General features: G+C 35.8%; 2 long non-coding RNA genes across 2 annotated transcripts; both read right to left on the minus strand.

The window, feature by feature from the left end:
• Window positions 1-13,872: 13,872 nt before the first annotated feature.
• Window positions 13,873-14,494, minus strand: LOC138891233 (uncharacterized). Its single transcript, XR_011407593.1, has 2 exons — window positions 14,324-14,494; window positions 13,873-14,203 (listed from the first exon to the last, which is right to left on the minus strand). It is a non-coding gene; the product is annotated as an uncharacterized lncRNA (long non-coding RNA).
• A 1,051-nt stretch (window positions 14,495-15,545) lies between these two features.
• LOC104226554 (uncharacterized) lies at window positions 15,546-16,754 on the minus strand. The gene is made up of 3 exons (XR_710866.2): window positions 16,285-16,754; window positions 16,075-16,185; window positions 15,546-15,999 (listed from the first exon to the last, which is right to left on the minus strand). It is a non-coding gene; the product is annotated as an uncharacterized lncRNA (long non-coding RNA).
• Between the last annotated feature and the right edge of the window lie 910 nt (window positions 16,755-17,664).

Below are 17,664 nucleotides of genomic sequence, written 5' to 3' on the forward strand. Positions count from 1 at the left end.
AGGGCAAAAATCACGTGCTCACAGAGAGTCACTCATTTGACCATATTTCTGTTGATGATGCCAATGTAGAGAAAAGTGCAATAAAGTCATGTGAAGAAACATAAAGTATTATATTTTAAGACTTTAGTGTGTGTATATATAAAGTTGTAAATAGCAAGGCAATTCTAGAGTTGGGACGCATTGGCCCGAATTTTAAATATTTTTCAATATTATATGTGAATGATGTCATAGAAATTGAGCCAATCGAGCCTTTGAAGAAGTCAACTAACGAGGAACATGGTTCTTACATTCTTGAATTTGTCGTGCTAGAGAGATAGAATTACATACCTAATCTGAAGGTCAAGAAGTGCAGAATACTATATTGGTTACTTATCCCAATTAGATTTGTTACATCCACCATTAGAGCATAACGGAAAGATTGAAGCTAAATCTCGAGTTCAATTCATAAGTTCAAGGTAGAGGCAAAAAGTAGTTCAAATCGTGACGTAAAATCATGCGCTTATTGGGAGGCAATCCACCTTTACTGCTTTCTTTTATTTTTGTTTAATTACTTTTTATTGTGTTATTTTTGTAGTATTTATTTTTATTTTACAGGAATATGAGTATGGGAAGAAAAGCCACAGAAAGTGTGCAAAAGTGAGCCAGATAGTTGGAACTAAGTGCAGGGTACCCACACAAAGGAACCTGCCTAGGAGAAGTCTGAGTACCCCATGAGCTGCTAATGCTTCGGCCTTTGGCCTTTCAGGTGATTTTTTTACCATTTTAATTTTTATTTATGTATATTGTGGATACTGTACTCTTTAAATATTGTTATGACCCAGAATTCCCACCCTCGGGACCGCGATGACACCTAATATTTTACTTGCTAGGCAAGCCAATGTTAGATATAATTATTAATTATTTTTAACAATCCAAATCAATTTACCACAATAAAGTTGAATAGTCTGAAATAAGGTAAAAAATTAATAAACGACGAAATCCAAATACAATCCCAGAACTATTGTCACGAATATATGAGCGTCTAGAGTACTACAAATAATAGTCTGAATAAAAACATAACTGTCTGAATCAAAATAAACAACTGAGATGGTATAGAAGGGGACTTCAGGGCTACGAACGTCGTGCAACTATACCTTAAGTCTCCGCCAGTAGCTAGATCCGGACAACCTCACTGAACGCTACCGGGACCAACTCTGGTATTTGCACAAGAAGTGCAGAGTGTAGTATGTATACAATCGACCCCATGTACTCTGTAAGTACCGAGTCTAACCTCGACGAAGTAGTGACGAGACTAAAGCGGCCACTTACAATAACTTGTACGCAGTAATAATAATAATAATAATAATAATAATAATAATAATAATAATAATAATAATAATAATAATAATAATAATAATAATAATAATAATAATAATAATAATAACAGGGAAAGAAAATAGGAAATGAAAGTAGAGCAGTTAGTTTATGAAAATGAATTCAAACCTCACTATCAGAAAGTCCAGAATAACAACCTCGTAACCTCATATAAAAATACTGAAACTAACACAACAACAACAAGTACAATACACACAACCCGCTACGGCGCAACCCGATCCCACTGGAATATCCTTTATCAATATCTAGCATAACGTAAATAATCCGTTGTCGCGCGCAACCCGATCCCAGCATATCATCAATTACCAATATCATAATCCTCCCTTATTCCACCATTTCAATTTATTATCCTCCAATTTTTGTTGCGGCGTGCAACCCAATCCACAAACAATTTCAATAAACATAAACAATCCAATAACTCAATTTATAGGAATTTCTACAATCAAAGGGTATGAGTGCAAGGCAATAAAGGAACCACGTAATAATCAAAGGAATGTAACAAATATTATAAAAACAACAGGACAAGTAAAGCACGTAACAATTAAGGTGTGCAAGTAAAACAGTTAAGGCAAGTAGCAAATAAGCACGGAGTCATGTAAGGGATGAACAATTCAAAACAAAAATAACTAAATGACGAATAACAAATTACGGCATAGAAAGCAATTACAACATGTAACAATTAAGGCCTGAAATAACGAGAAACTATGGAAACAAATATTTTGTATATACACTCGGCACCTCGCATATATGCCATTTTTACAAATAATCCACACAACACATAGTTCACAAATTCCTAATTCCCTCAAGTCAAGGTTAGATCCAACACTTACCTCACTCTGCAATCAAATCAAAGCTCAACCGGGGCCTGTCCTCTAAAATTCGCCTCCAAACCAATCAAATCTAACCAAATATAGTTCAAACAATTCAAAATAAGCTTTAGAAACTACCAACGAGTGAAAAAGATTCAATCGTTAATGATCTTGGAAAAAGCCAACCTCGGGTTTGCTTAGTCAAAACTTGAGATTCGGACCAAAAGCCAATTACTCATTCACCCCCGAGCTCGATTATGTGATTAGTTTTGAAATCCGACCTCAACTTGAGGTCTAAATCTCAATTTCTCAAAATTCCTAATTTCTACCTAAATCCCTAATTTCTACCATGAAAAAACATGGATTAAAGGTTAGAAATCAATGGGTGTTGATGGAAATAGAAGAAAACAAGTTAAAATCTACTAACATATGAAGTTGTGATGAAATTTCTCTTCAAAATCGCCTCTAGGCCGAGCTCAAACTTGGAAATGGTAAAATGAAGAAAATCTCGACTTTGGAACTGTTTAAAACCTGGGTGTCAGGTGTTCTTCGCGTTCGCGAAGCACCTGACGCGTTCGCGAAGAGCACTGGCCAAATGGCCATCGCGATCGCGATCAACGCTTCGCGTTATCGAAGGCTTAGCCCCCCTAGCCTTCGCGTTTGCGAGCCCAACCCCGCATTCACGTAGGGTTACTGACCAGCCTACCCCCAGATCCCATAACTCATCGCGTTCGCGAGGGAACAACCGCGTTCGCGAAGGGTGAACCCCCGATACTTCACGAACCCGCGTTCGCGTAGAGGAAATTCCTCCCCAACCCCATTTATCCTTCGCGATCGCGAGAGTAGTTTCGCAATCGTGAAGCACAAAGCACTAGACATCAGTAAATAGCTAAAACCAGTAACTTCCTAAGTCCGAAATAGTCCGTAACCTATCCAAAACTCACCCCGAGCCCCTAGGGTTCCAAACCAAACATGCACACAAGTGTAATAACATCATATGAAACTCTTTTGTGCGATCAAAACACTAAAATAACACCCAGAACAACGAATCGAACATCAAAATGTATGAAATTTTCAATAAAACTCAAGAACTTTCAAGTTTACAACCGGACGTCCGAATCATGTCAAATTAACTCCGTTTTGCATCAAATTTTGCAGACAAGTCATAAACAGTAATATAGACCTATACCATATTCCGGAACCAAAATCCAAATCGGTTAGCAACAAAGTCAACCTACAGTCAAACTTAGGAATTCTTTAAACCTTCAATTTACTAGTTTTCAACAAATCACATTAAATCAAGTTAGGGACTTCCGAATGCAATTCCGGGCATACGCCCAATTATCAAATCACGACGCAGACCCACCGGGATCATCAAAATACTAATCCAGGTCCGTTTACTCAAAATATTGACCGTAGTCAACTCAAATCATTTTAAGGCAAAAGTTCACATTTTTTTAATTTTTCACATAAAAACTTTTCGGAACAAGATACAGACTGCGCACGCACATCGATAAATGCTAAATGGAGCTAATCAAAGTTTCAAAATACGAAAATAAAGCTAAATCCAAAACGACCTATCGGGTCATCACAAATATGGGGTGGGAGACTTTCTTCGGCTAGTTAGTTAGTAGTAGGAATATTGTTAACTTGTTTTTTTAGTAGAGTATTTTAGGAGTAGTTTTAGTATCTTTAGTAGATTAATTTTTTTAAAAAAATCAAAAATAGAAAAATCAGAAATAGAATATTAGATTTTTCTGACGAAGGATCTCTTAGACAGTTTTCTTGAGAGATTAAAGCCTAAACAAAAATATAAAAAACATCTTTTTATTTTTTTAGGTAATAATAATCCCCCTTGATTTTTCTTCGTGCCTCGATTCTTTTGCAAGGGACGCAACTTGAACCAGGTGACTTTTTTATTTTTGTTTTTAGAGGAGATTAAGACTTAAGAAATAAAATGGAGGAAGAACGCTGAGACTCCTAGGCGCCTTTGACTTGTTTGATATATAGTAGCATATTTTAGCCTTGGTATGAGTATTACCTTCCCTATATTTAGAAACTTTTGATGATGCTTTAATAAATTGGATAGCATGCTTTATGACGTATATGGTTCGTATTCTTGAATCATATTTATTTTATACTTTATGCTTAATATTTCTTGTCTCTATGAATACTTGCTTTGATTTGATAGGTGACCCCGATCATCCTTGGTAAGTCATGTGATGATATGTGAAGTGAGTATTTGTGTAGTTAATATTTTACGTCTGAGTCTTGAACTTGCCTGTTATGTGAGTTGGAGCGAAATCCTAGGTTTGCTTGGTTTGAAAACTAATTTTAGGCATTCTTTGATCTTTTTATGTTTTATTGCTTATCACAAATAAAATCATCCTTAGTCAACCTTTTTGAGCTTATATACCTTTTTATTTAGCCCCCGTATTATGATGGTAGGCTATAACCCCGTATTTTAGTCACTTATTGCACTCTAATTTATTGAACTTTACTTGTGTTGAGCTTTAATAAGTAGTGTTTTGTACTGATTGTGTGTTTTATGCTCTGTAGGAGAAGATGCCGAGTTAAGAAGATGTTTTGGAGATAAATCGAATAATTGGAGATTTCAAGTCTGAGTAAAAGCTAAGAAATTAAACCGGGATCGCGTCCGGGGCTCGTGGACCGTCGTTGCATATGAAAGTTGGAAGAAAGAGCAAGGGCTAGAGCAAAAAAGTACTAGTGCGTCGCATAAGGCATGGCATTAAGTGTCGCATTAGTACAAAATTTTGTCAGAAGTTTGAGAAGTTCAGAGACTTGGAGTTTTTGGGTCTAATAGAAAAATACACTAATGTTAGGCAATTGCATGGCATTGTGCGTAGCATCAGTACAAAATTTTGCCAGACAAGCTAAGTTTAGAGAGTTTACAGCCAAGCAAATTGCACTAATGCTACGCACCCTGCGTAGCATAGTGCGACGCATGAAGTGTAAAACGTTTGTAGGTTTTTTCATTTCGGCTCAAAGAGGATAGTTTCATCCATATTCATTTTTACTTTGTGTAAATAAACTTGAAACATGTTTTCGAGAGTACTTTTGATATACTTTCGCCCTAAGGACGCTAAGGAGGAGTGGGAAGAACACAAGAACAAGGATTTCATCATTCCTTCCTCACTCAAGACCCCAGTTTGGATCGAATTTATGTTTTCCTATACTTTAATTATATTTGTGATGAACTTCTCCATATCTATGGAGTAGTTCCCTTTAGGGTTTGATGGATTTGATGTATTGATGATTGTTTGTAGATTATAACTTTAGTTTTATGTATTGAATCGTTTTGGAAGATTTAATTATTGTATATATATTCACTAATTTATGTAATCGAGAGAGGCACAACTTCTGATATCTTTGCATTATATTGTTGGTTGAGTTCATAGATTCTTCTAAGTAATTGAAATAGGATAGTTGAATTATTGATTAAACCTAATTAGGAGAATAATCGAAAGAGGTTTTCCTATAGACCAATCCACTACACATTCTTGCATATCTTTACGTGCTTAAAATTGGTTCATCTCGTGAGGTTAAGACTTAATTGAGAGAGGAGTTTTTGTTGAAGATTTGAACTAATAATTGAGTGAATTCGAGAGACTCACTTAAACATTAGAAGTGAATTATCTAGAGTTAGATCTTGAACAATTATCTTGCACCTATCCTGTTAAAACCTTATCTTCCCCATCGATAAACTTATTTGCTTATTCCTTGTCTCGATAGTCACTAGTCAGTAGCTTTAGATTCTTAGTTAACTTTTATTATTAATCATATAAATCTCAACTGTTGATCCTCTGGATAGAAATCAAGCTAGAAACTACGGGAATGCTATTTAAATCCAATCCTGTGGATACGATATTATACTATACTATCTTTGATTAGAGAGCATAATTTAAGTATGTGTTTTGCGTTCGTCATATTATAAACCCGTACTCTTTTGTTCTTAGTTGAATTATTTTGATCCGTTTACCTTTTAAAGCACTTGAATTGTAAAAGTGAGTAGTAGAAAAAGTAATGAGGAAACTTAGGTAGTGGTTGAGTGGAACCAATAAAAGAAAAAAATGTGCACTTGTATTTTAAGAAAAATACCACTAGCGGGGAGTGCAAAGTACAAAAATAATTATAGGAATTGATTCGATCTTCTACAAAGGAATTGATTCTATACAACCCAGAGGTAGAAAAAAGATTGCTACAACTGAGGAAGGAAAGTGATCTCATCGAGACATTAGAAAAGGTTGGGCAATCCTTAACCCAAGAAATTATGGCCGGAAATGGTGATGAAGAGGTAGACTTGGATGCAAGAGAGGTAGCCCAACGATGAGAACAAGCTGCACGAGAAGCTGAGGAAGCAGCTACTAGAGCTGCAGAGAATGTCTATGAAGAAGAGAGGGGTCACAGAATTAATCAACATCAACCCTTGGTTGCAGACCAGTTTGGAAATATAACTCCCAGGTCTGGGAGATCACTTGGCAATTATGTTAGACCAGTCTACAATCAAGTATTATACAGTGTTAGACCACCTCCAATAGTAGCAAACAATTTCGAGTTGAAGCAAGGGTTGCTTCAAACCATTCAGAATTAATGTGTCTTCAGAGGGAAGATGAACGAAAATCCAAACATATATCTAATGGAATTCGAGGAGATTATGAGCACACAATTGGGTGTCACAAGATGCAGTGTAATTCTGCCAGAAAGAGACTGAGTCTGTTTCTGAAGCATGTGGGAGGTTTAAGGAGATAGTTAGAAAGTGTCACCATAGTGGAATTGAACTCTGGATGCAACTCCAGGACTTTTGGGAAGGATTGACACCAGCCTCTCGTAGAACATTGAGCAATGCAGTTGGAGGCCTTTTGATGAAGAATACTCCAGAGGAGATAGTCACAATTCTTGATGAGTTATTTGAAGATGCCATTCAGTGGCCCTTTGAGAGTGCTGATAGAAGAAGATCAACTGGTATTCACCAAGTTGATACTAATATATATGTGCAGGTACAACTTGATGCTATGGCTAAAGAAATACGAAAGCTGACCTTAGCCACGATACAAAATGAGCCTCACACAGCTTGTGATATATGTGGAAAAGACACCCTACTCATGAGTGTCAAGCCTCAACTGAGGAAGTGAATGTTGTGGGAACTATAATTTTAATGCAATGGGTCAGAGACACCCCGATTTTTCATGGAGTTCACCTGGGGGTACTGCAAATGCATGGAAACAAAACAACCCCAGATTTCATGGACAAGGAGCTCCTTGTTTTATGAATCAGTCGAGGCAGTAGTTTCAGCCTCAATAGCCCAATTAGTCTGGCCTAGAAGATCTCATAAAGGCCTTCATTATGAAAACTGATGAAAGATTTGAAATACAAGGGGCAGCAATTCGAAATTTAGAGAAGCAAGTGGGACAGATTGCAACGATATTATCTGAGAGGGTTATAGGAACTTTCCCTGCTGATACTGAAAGAAATTCCAAAGAAACGGTGAATGTTATAACTTTGAGAAGTGGGAAATTGTTGAAATATCTCACCCCAATACAAAAAGATATGAGACTTGAAAAAAAAATGGGGAGCAGCTGAAAAGAGATATTGATAAGAAGAAGAAAGGCCAGATGGAAATCGAGAAAAAAAGAAGGAAGAAAACTCGAGAAGGGAGGAACCTGAGGAGAGCAAGCATATGCCTGCTCTACCTTTCCCCCAAAAGCTAAGCAGAGAAAATCTAGACAAGCAGTTTGAGAGATTTCTGGATGTGCTGAAGCAGGTTCATGTAAACTTACCATTCACATAAGCACTCTCACAGATGCCTGCTTATGATAAATTCTTGAAAGAGATCCTTACAAAGAAGAGGAAAATAGAGGAGACCTCAGTGGTGAAGCTCACAGAGCATTGCAGCGCGATATTGCAAAATAAACTCCCACAAAAGTGTGGAGATCTAGGGAGTTTTACTATACCTTGCACTTTAGGAACTATTAATTTTGATAAATCCTTATGTGATTCTAGTGCCTCAATTAATTTAATACCCTTATCTATCTATAGGAAATTGGAGAAGAAGATTGGAGAGATAATGTCTGAACCCATATCTTTGCAGCTGGCAGACCAAACAACTATAATACTCGAGGGGATAGTAGAAGATGTGTTAGTTCGGGTAGATAAGTTCGTATTTCCTATGAATTTTATAGTGGTAAATATGGAGGAAAACAAGGAGGTCCCCCTCATCCTAGGAAGACCATTCTTAATGATGGGTAGAGCTATATTAGATATACACTAGAGAAAACTCATGCTTAGAGTGGGTGAGGAGACTGTGACTTTTAACATGGATGTAGAAAAGGGGGCACAAAAGGACAAACCAGCTGTGTGTGTTGAGTGGAAAGTAAATGGCTCGAAAGAGAAGGCTCCGGTGAACGAGAAAGATAAGTGTGGGGTGTATCCAAAGAAGACTGAGAAGAAGTTGTCTGCATGGATGTGTGCATTAATTCGGGCGCGAGGAATGGAGCCCGACTTCGACTCAGACCCCGACTAGATGTTCAGGAAAGTTTTCTTTACCTTATGATTTTTAATTGTGTCATGGGGACATGCCACAACTTAAAGTGTGGGGTGGGGGATATTTTTATGTATGTATGAATGTATATTAGTTTTCTTTTTGTTAGTTGTAGGAGTTAGAGATAGAAAAAGTTTGGAAAAATAAAAAGAATTTTTTTTTAAGTTTTCGATTTTTCCCGATGATGGATATCATCCACATGTTTCTTGAGGGATTAAAGTCGAAGGGAAAAGACAAAAATATTTTCTTTTGTTAGGTAGTGTAACAAGTCCCCCTTGTTTTTTTGTGCCGCAGTTCTTTTCTAAGGGTTTTATTTGAACCGGGTGTAGTTAGTCTTTTTAGGAGTAGGAACCCTTGTGCTATAATTTGAATTGAAGGAAATATCTCTTGACTTTATTATACCTTGAGAATAGTGAGTGCTTTAGTTGTGACGCTTAGGCTCAATTTTTGACTCTTGCATAAATACCTTAAATTCTATGATCTTAACTTTGCTTAACTGCTTTGACTAGAGTGTCTTGATGAATCCGATCCTGAGTGAGTTATGTTCCAGGTGTGTGTGTTTTGTGTTATTCTGTGCATTAAATTTGATTTTTAGAACTTGCCCCGTGTGTTTGCAAAGCGAAATAGTAGTTTTATTCAGTCTTGGAAGTGATATAGGCGTTTCTTTGTTGAGCTAGTTATATGCTTTTACCCACCTACTTGTTATGTATCTTAGTTAATCCCTTTGACCCTGTAAGCTTGTTTCATTGGCAGTCACATTACAAGCCTTACTCATTTGTTTGAATTGACCATCTATTTGAACCTTTAACCTCTCGTGAGCACTTGAATTTTTTATGAACTTACTAAAAGTTAAAGTTTGGGGTGTTAGTTTGGCTTTTGAGTGAAACTATTGAAATAGGAGAAAGGTGCATTATTTTGAAAAAGTAAGAGCCACTTGAATTGAAAAAGAAAAGGAAAAAAAGTAGTTGTCTTGTTTCTAAAAATATTCCTTGATAGTGGTAATTCTTGATGTATTTGTGCTTAAAGAAGTTGGGAGTAGATGTGTATTGATGTGAGGGTGGAGTTATGGTTTGATAGAAGTGTGAGGTTTTGAATGGTTAATTGTATGTATTAAAGTTCTTAGGGATGTGTAGTCACTCTTATATCCAAATGCTCCTACCTATCACGCAGTTTACATTACAACCAAATAAAGTCCTACTTGATTCTTGACTGAATGAGATCAATTAGAAGAGTAGTACACTACAGGCAAGCCTATGGTACGTCTTTTGTGGCACATGAATGTTGCTTCTGAGAGTGCACGAATTCTTTCTATTTTGAGTTCCTAATTGCTCTTACATTTTATTATGTGTGGAACTACTCTCTATTGTTGTTTGAGGGCACTTGATTCACGAAGCAAAGGTAATGTTATTGACCTCTGTGTCAGAGTAAGTGAGAGGGTGATAAAAAATATGTGGTGCTTTTGAGTCAAATCTTGAGGTGAGGATGTTACGGTATTGTACTTAATCTGTTTTAAATATTCTTGGTGTGATGAGTTAGGAGAGTTGTTTAACAAAAGGTCATGTCTATGTGAAGTGTAGTTTGATTGCTCGAGGACGAGCAATGATATAAGTGTGGAGTGTTGATGGTAGGCTATAATCCCGTATTTTAGTCGCTTATTGCACTCTAATTCATTGCACTTTACTTGTGTTGAGCTTTAATAGGTAGTGTTTTGTACTAATTGTGTGTTTTATGCTTTGTAGGAAATGATGCCGAGTTAAGAAGATGTTCTGGAGCTAATGAAATAACTGGAGCTTTGAAGTCTGAGTAAAAGCCAAGAAATTAAACCAGGATCACGTCCGGGGCTCGTGGACCGGCATTGCATACGAAAGTTGGAAGAAAGAGCAAGGGCTAGAGCAAAAAAGTACTAGTGCGTTGCATAAGGCGTGGCATTAAGTGTCACATTAGTACAAAATTTCATTAGAAGCTTGAGAAGTTCATATACTTAGTGTTTTTGTGTCTAACCGAAAAATACAATAATTCTAGGCATAGTGCGTGGCATTGTGCGTAGCATCAATACAAAATTTTGTCAGACAAGCTAAGTTTAGAGAGATTACAACCGAGCAAATTACACTAATGCTAAGCACCCTGCGTAGCATAGTACGACGCATGAAGTGTAAAAAGTTTGTAGGTTTTTCTGCTTCGGCTCAAAGAGGGTAGTTTTGTCCGGGTTCATTCCTACTTGGTATAAATACACTAGAAACACGTTTTTGAGAGAACTTTTGATATACTTTCGACCTAAGGACGCTAAGGAAGAGGGGAAAGAACACAAGAACAAGGATTTCATTATTCCTTCCTCACTCAAGACCCGAGTTTGGATCGAATTTATGTTTTCCTATACTTTAATTATATTTGTGATGAATTTTTCCATATCTATGGAGTAGTTCCCTTTAGGGTTTGATGGATTTGGTGTATTGATGATTGTTTGTGGATTATAACTTTAGTTTTATGTATTGAATCATTTTGGAAGATTTAATTATTGCATATATATTCACTAGTTCATATAATCAAGAGAGACATAATTTGTGATATCTTTGCATTATATTGTTGGTTGAGTTCATAGATTCTTCTAAGTAATCGAAAGAGGCTAGTTGAATCATTGATTAAACCTAGTTAAGAGAATAATCGAAAGAGGCTTTCCTAAAGCCAATCCACTATGCATTCTTGCATATTTTCACGTGCTTAAAATTGATTCATCTCGTAAGGTTAAGACTTAACTGAGAGAGGAGTTTTTTCTGAACATTTGAACTAATAATTGAGTGAATTCAAGAGACTCACTTGAACATTAGAAGTGAAATATCTAGAGTTAGATCCCGAATAACTATCTTGCACCTATCCTGTCAAAACCCTATCTTCTCTCACCGATAACCTTATTTGCTTATTCCTTGTATCGATAGTCACTAGTCAATAGCTTTTGATTCTTAGCTAATGTTAGTTATTAATCATTTAAATCTCAACTGTTGATCCTCTGGATAGCAATCAAGCTAGAAACTACGAGAATACTGTTTAAGTCCAATCCATATGGATACGATATTATATTATACTATCTTTGATTAGCGAGCATAATTTAAGTGTGTGTTTTGCGCTCGTCATATTATAAACCTATACTCTTTTGTTCTTAGTTGAATTATTTTGATCCTTTTACCTTTTAAAGCACTTGAATTGTAAACATGAGCGCTAGAAAAAATAAGGAGGAAACTTGGGTAATGATTGAGTGGAACCAATAAAAGAAAAAATGTGGCACTTGTATTTTAAGAAAAATACCACTAGCAGGGAGTGCAAAGTACAAAAATAATTATAGAAAAAAGAGAAATAATTTGCAAATAAGAAATATGGCAAACGAAATAAGTACATCTTGTCCTTGCTGGTAAATGTAAGTTAAATTAGTGCTTAAAGAATGAGAAAATGTTTGGGAGTGGCCTTGCTTGGTGAAGTTTAAAGTTGGGTTGAAGAAAGTTACGCTTAAAATTGACTATGTGATGTCTTAAAGTGCTAAGGAGGGTTAGCCACTATTATCCAAATTTATGTTATCCGTCCCTTAGCCCATATTATAATCCTGACAAATTTCTAACTAATTTTAGACTGAGGGGGCCTATGTTAGTAGAAATTTACGTAATGAGCAAGCCTATAGTATTCTTTGCGAGAGTGAGTGATTTCTTTCGTATGTGGGAATCCTCAAAGTACATTAGAGAATTTGATATAAATGTGTGGACTGCTTACACTTTTTGATTAGGTTTACCAGATCTATTGGAACGGTTTACATTCTAATGGACGCCATTTGTGTCCTATTGCAACGGTTATGGTAGGCTATTGTAACAGTTCATTTAATACAGAAATATAGCTCCTATTGTAAATATATATATAATAACACTAAAATTTATATAAATCACAAAATGAAACTATTAATAATATAACTCGTCCAACAGACTAATAATATCCATAAAAGTAAGGGGTAGTTTGGTAGGATGCATTAGATAAAATAATGCATGCATTAGCTTTGTGTATTAATAATACCATGTTTGGTAGACATTTTGAACTTATGCATTAGTTATGCAAGCATTACTTATACATCATATTTGGTATTATCCTATGCATAACTAATGCATAGAAAACCATGATATTAGCAATGCAATGAGTTTTAATGTATGCATTAGCTTAGTTAAAGACAAAATTGTCCTTCAAAATTTATGCTCGATTAAAATATGCTAGTTATTATATTAATGCAAGTTTAAAATAATCCAAATAGTGAGAAATAAAATTATAGCTCTATTAAATAAATAAATACTTAACATATTTCTTTTTTTATAAATCGATATAGGTAGACAAATCAAATAATTTTTTTTAAACTTTTTCATATAAAAACATTTCTCAACATGTCTCTTTTAAAAAGTTAGAGTGATGGACTGGTTTTGAGGGCATTTTTGTAAATAAGCAATTTTTTAAGAAATTGTGCAATGCTTTAATACATCAAACCAAGCAATGGATAAGAAATATGTCACCATAACTAATACCAGCATAGCTAATGCAAGCATAACTAATACCAGCATTACTAATACACCCTATTGAGCATTATTCTTATGCACCCTACCAAACGACCCCTAAATGTTCTACCCCAAGTGCATAAGTTTAATACATTTCAAGATAGTAAGTTTCAAAATGTTGACAACAAAAGATTCCTAGAACATTCATCTATAGCAATTCAAAATTCATCTCAAGTAAGCTACTAAAAAAGAACATATCAAATTAATCCCATTATAGGATTTAAAAGGAAAAGAAGCCAGTTTGCACAAATTTGGTTTTGTGACCTCTAGCTAATTGCAAATCTCGTCACTCATTACTGTCCGAAAAAGGTGTATGCTTAATTCCTGATATATGTTCCATCTTTAACTACCCTGTTTCTAATATGTCGCAATTAGAAGCATTGACACGGAAAAGAAACAGCACATCAATTCCTGGCTACTCAAAAGGCAACTGGAATCTTTTATTCTTTTGGAGAAGGTAAAGTTAGGAAACTGGAATCAAATGAAAGGCCTGTGATTCGCAGAAGAAATCAGGAAAGTGGTCGTTAAATTGTTACTGGACAAACCCCCAATCTAGTGCACCCAAAATATTATATATGTTGAGAAAGATCAATGGAACTAAACTTCTAATTAACAATGTATATAGTAAGCATTAGAAATGATTTTTGACCAACAAAAAAGTTGACATATCAGCATGAAAAATGTAATTATCTCCCAATATTTCCACTGATAGTCCCATCTTTAATGGAAGCTATGAGCTCCCAAAGTTCTTGAGGGGTAAGTTTAATCTCATTGATAGTCACTTTTTCATTTTTCATACATGCAGCAATATCACCCATAATCCAATTGGTAGCAAGCTTTACATCGGCACCCGCTGCAATTGTTGCATCAAAAAATTCTGCAATCTGAAACATCCAATTATTAATGGATTTTGGACATTTCTACAAATAAATAATTGAAAAAGTGAAGACTTGAGTAAATTAATCTGACATACTGCAGTAGTATGAAAACTAAATTTAGCATACCTGAGCACCTTCCTCCCATAGACGAGTTTCCTGTACAATTTGATCAACCTGGCCTTGGCTATGTAGAAGCACCTGTCTTGAAATTTCATAATCAATGGCCCTACTCACCGATGAGAAGGAGTTCAAGTTTTTAATTTTCACCTGATGCAAGATGAAATATATCAGTTCATCACATACAATGCTGACTTACCAATCTGCAAATTAAGCTAAACACTTATAGGGGAGAATTTCCAGCACATAGAAAAGCAACAGTAAAAAATTAACGCCAGATGAAGCAGAAACATGATCCATAAGGCAGAAGAATCCATGTTATTGACATGAAAGTTGCAATAATGGGAAAATTGCGGTCACTCTAGCAACAATTACATAGGATAAAGTAGTCATTCACTTAAAGCCTTGAATGGCATGTAATATGTATTTTAAGGAATTAAGAGAACACGAGAATTCATTTGCTAAACATCTCTATGGTTTCAAGTTTCTCCAGAGAAGGTGGTTTACACCAAATGAAACTGAAATGATGTTCATTCGAATATAAAAGGTCATTTTCGCTAAACTTGGCATGCAAATCTAGTCTCCTGTGGGACCAACCAGAGACCATGTTTCACATTAAAATGACAAGTAAAGTTCCTTACTAAGTTTAATGCTAACACAAGAATTTCATAAATAGTGAAACTGAACTTGCAGGTGTGGCTAAATCAAGTCGTCCACTGAACTTATTATAGAGGACTATTTAAGTCAACCTGCAACAGAGAGCCAAATAAATCAACAACCGTCTAAGAATCATAGTGAATCTTGAAACCATAAGGAATTCTTTATCAATAGAAGTAACAAGTATATTAGATCAAATAATCTAACTCCATTCACGCAAATATACAAATAAGTTACACAATTTGATATAATCATCAAAGGAACTTAAACATTACAATGTGATGCATCTGATAAATGCAAGAATGTGCTATCTGAAAGAAAGGGGCAGAAAATAGAAAACGAAGATGACGAGCACAAGATTGTTTAAATGAGTAAGGAGGAGTTCTTTCCTGCGAGTAACTCCCACCATCGGTATGAAGCAGCTTCCCTGCATCTTCTTCCATATGCACTCTGGTAACACCAAACTTTCTATGGCAACAACTTTACCAGCAACTTGAATTTGCAATTTCGACACAAACAAATCTCTTAAAAGTTATTAAACTTCTTCAAAGTTAGAGTTGTACACGAACATTAATAGAGGAAAATGGGAACTGTCTAATTTTCACATTGCAATCAGCAAGCAGACTACATTAGGACTATAGCCGTTGTGCTTGTATAATTAGCAGCTAGATAAATGAGCTCTAGCCCAAGGATGAAAATTGAACATACTTTAACAGCCTGAATTTATTCCTTAAAACGTAAACAAAGATGCACAAACGTTACAGGATCGAATAGTACTAACACTGTCCTGCCTAAAAGAGGCAGATATTTGCTTCTAGCTCAACCTCGAGATGATACAGCAAACGCTTTTACGAAGCACAGGATGGCATACCACGGCCTCTGCCTCTACCACCATAACCATAACCATACCCATTTCCTCCATTTCCTCCATATCCTCCTCTTCCATAATATGAACCTCGAGAACGTATACCACGTCCAGGACCACAACCACCACGGCCACCCCTGTATCTTGAGAAATCTCCAAACGTCTGCACCCATAAAACAAATTAGCTCATCGAAAAAGAACCATAGTCAGGAAAGTAACGCATAAGAATCAGATATACCTCAACGTCTATCTTCCTTTGCTTAGAGAATCTGATCCTTCCATGATTTGGGCCATTATCAAGTGCATTACTTGACAAAGAGTCGAAAAAATCATCCTTGTTGTAAACAGGCTACAGAAAGAAAAGATCTTAAACATAAATACAAAGCTAGGCAAGATATGTGAACAAGGGGTATGCATAAGAATTGAGGTCGAAGAGAATTTAAACCACCTTCACATCAATCTTAGGAAGATCATCATCATACTCATAAACAGCAGATTTCGAACTCAAGGCAGCCAAATCCAAACAGCAATAACAGATAAAGTGAAGTAGTCATGATTTTTCATTAAACCAGATCTGAACAAAATACAGACGTAAGAGAAGATACCTACTGGAGCAGAAAAGGTACAAAACAAAGCCAAATAAAGGCTGGAATCAATTCGAGTGGAGCTCAGCGAGGTATCCAGCAATAAACAGCAGATTTCGAACTCAGTTTTCAGCTTGAGAGAGGAATGGCGGCTCCTAGGGTTCAAAATGGGAGGAGCGTTCTGTCCGTCTCTACTCTTCGGCGGCGGCTAGGTTTTTTCATCAAGCGGAGGGTATGGTTTGGTGCGAGTGAGGGAATGGAGAAGAAGAGGTCGGCGGTGTTATTGAGCCATCTCCTCGTAATTTCCGATGAAACTGTAGCTAAAATGAATTAGGGGTTTATATCTATTTGGTATTTTATTAGTTATAAAAAATAAAAATTAAAAATCAGACTGTGGGCCCCCTCATTTTAGCGGGTAATAGAAAATTTGGGTGAAAAATAAGGAGAGAATTAAATGACTGTGACAATATTTATCCCACCGTTACTATAGATATATTTATTGCAACGGTTATACAAAACGTTGCCATATCTACCTCTATCGGAACGGTTTTAAGACTATTGCAACGGTTCGGTTGAAAAGTGTCCCAGCAGTTTCCAATAATAACCGTAGCAATACACCATCTATAGCAACGGTTACTGATCCGTAGCCAAAAAAAGCGTTGTCATAGCTCCAATTTCTAGTAGTGATTTCACGATACATAGGTAAAATTATTAAATTTTTTGGTTAGGGCAGTTGTTCAAGCCAAAAGTGCATTATGTCATTGAGTTAGTTTTTTAGGCTGGTTGTTTTGAGCATGTTGTCTAAGTGTTTGAATATTTTTAAAGTTTGACATAAGAAGAGGGAAATGTCTAGAGAATACATATATTAGAGTTTAATTGTTGCTATCAATCATGATGATAAGTGTAGCTAGTGTGTTTTGAATGGTAGAAGCTTGATTTTGTTTCGTCTATTATAGTTGTGGTTTGTTCGAGGACGAACAAAGGTTTAAGAAGTTGGACATATTTGTATACGTTTTGTTAGTACCTTACTCGCATTTTTGTCCCTTTTTTAATATGCCCAACTTAACTTGATTATTGCATTTTATACTTATCTTTAAAGATGGAAGTAGAGAGTAAAGCGGATATTTTGAAGTGTATTTTAAATGATTGGCTAATGATTTTGGTATACGATCAAAGACACATGACATGCAAAGAATACAATTTAATTGACAAATCCCAAATCACATCAAGACAGTCGAATACAA

The sequence above is a fragment of the Nicotiana sylvestris genome, chromosome 5 (assembly GCF_000393655.2).
Source record: "Nicotiana sylvestris chromosome 5, ASM39365v2, whole genome shotgun sequence".
NCBI classification, from domain to species: Eukaryota; Viridiplantae; Streptophyta; class Magnoliopsida; order Solanales; family Solanaceae; genus Nicotiana; species Nicotiana sylvestris.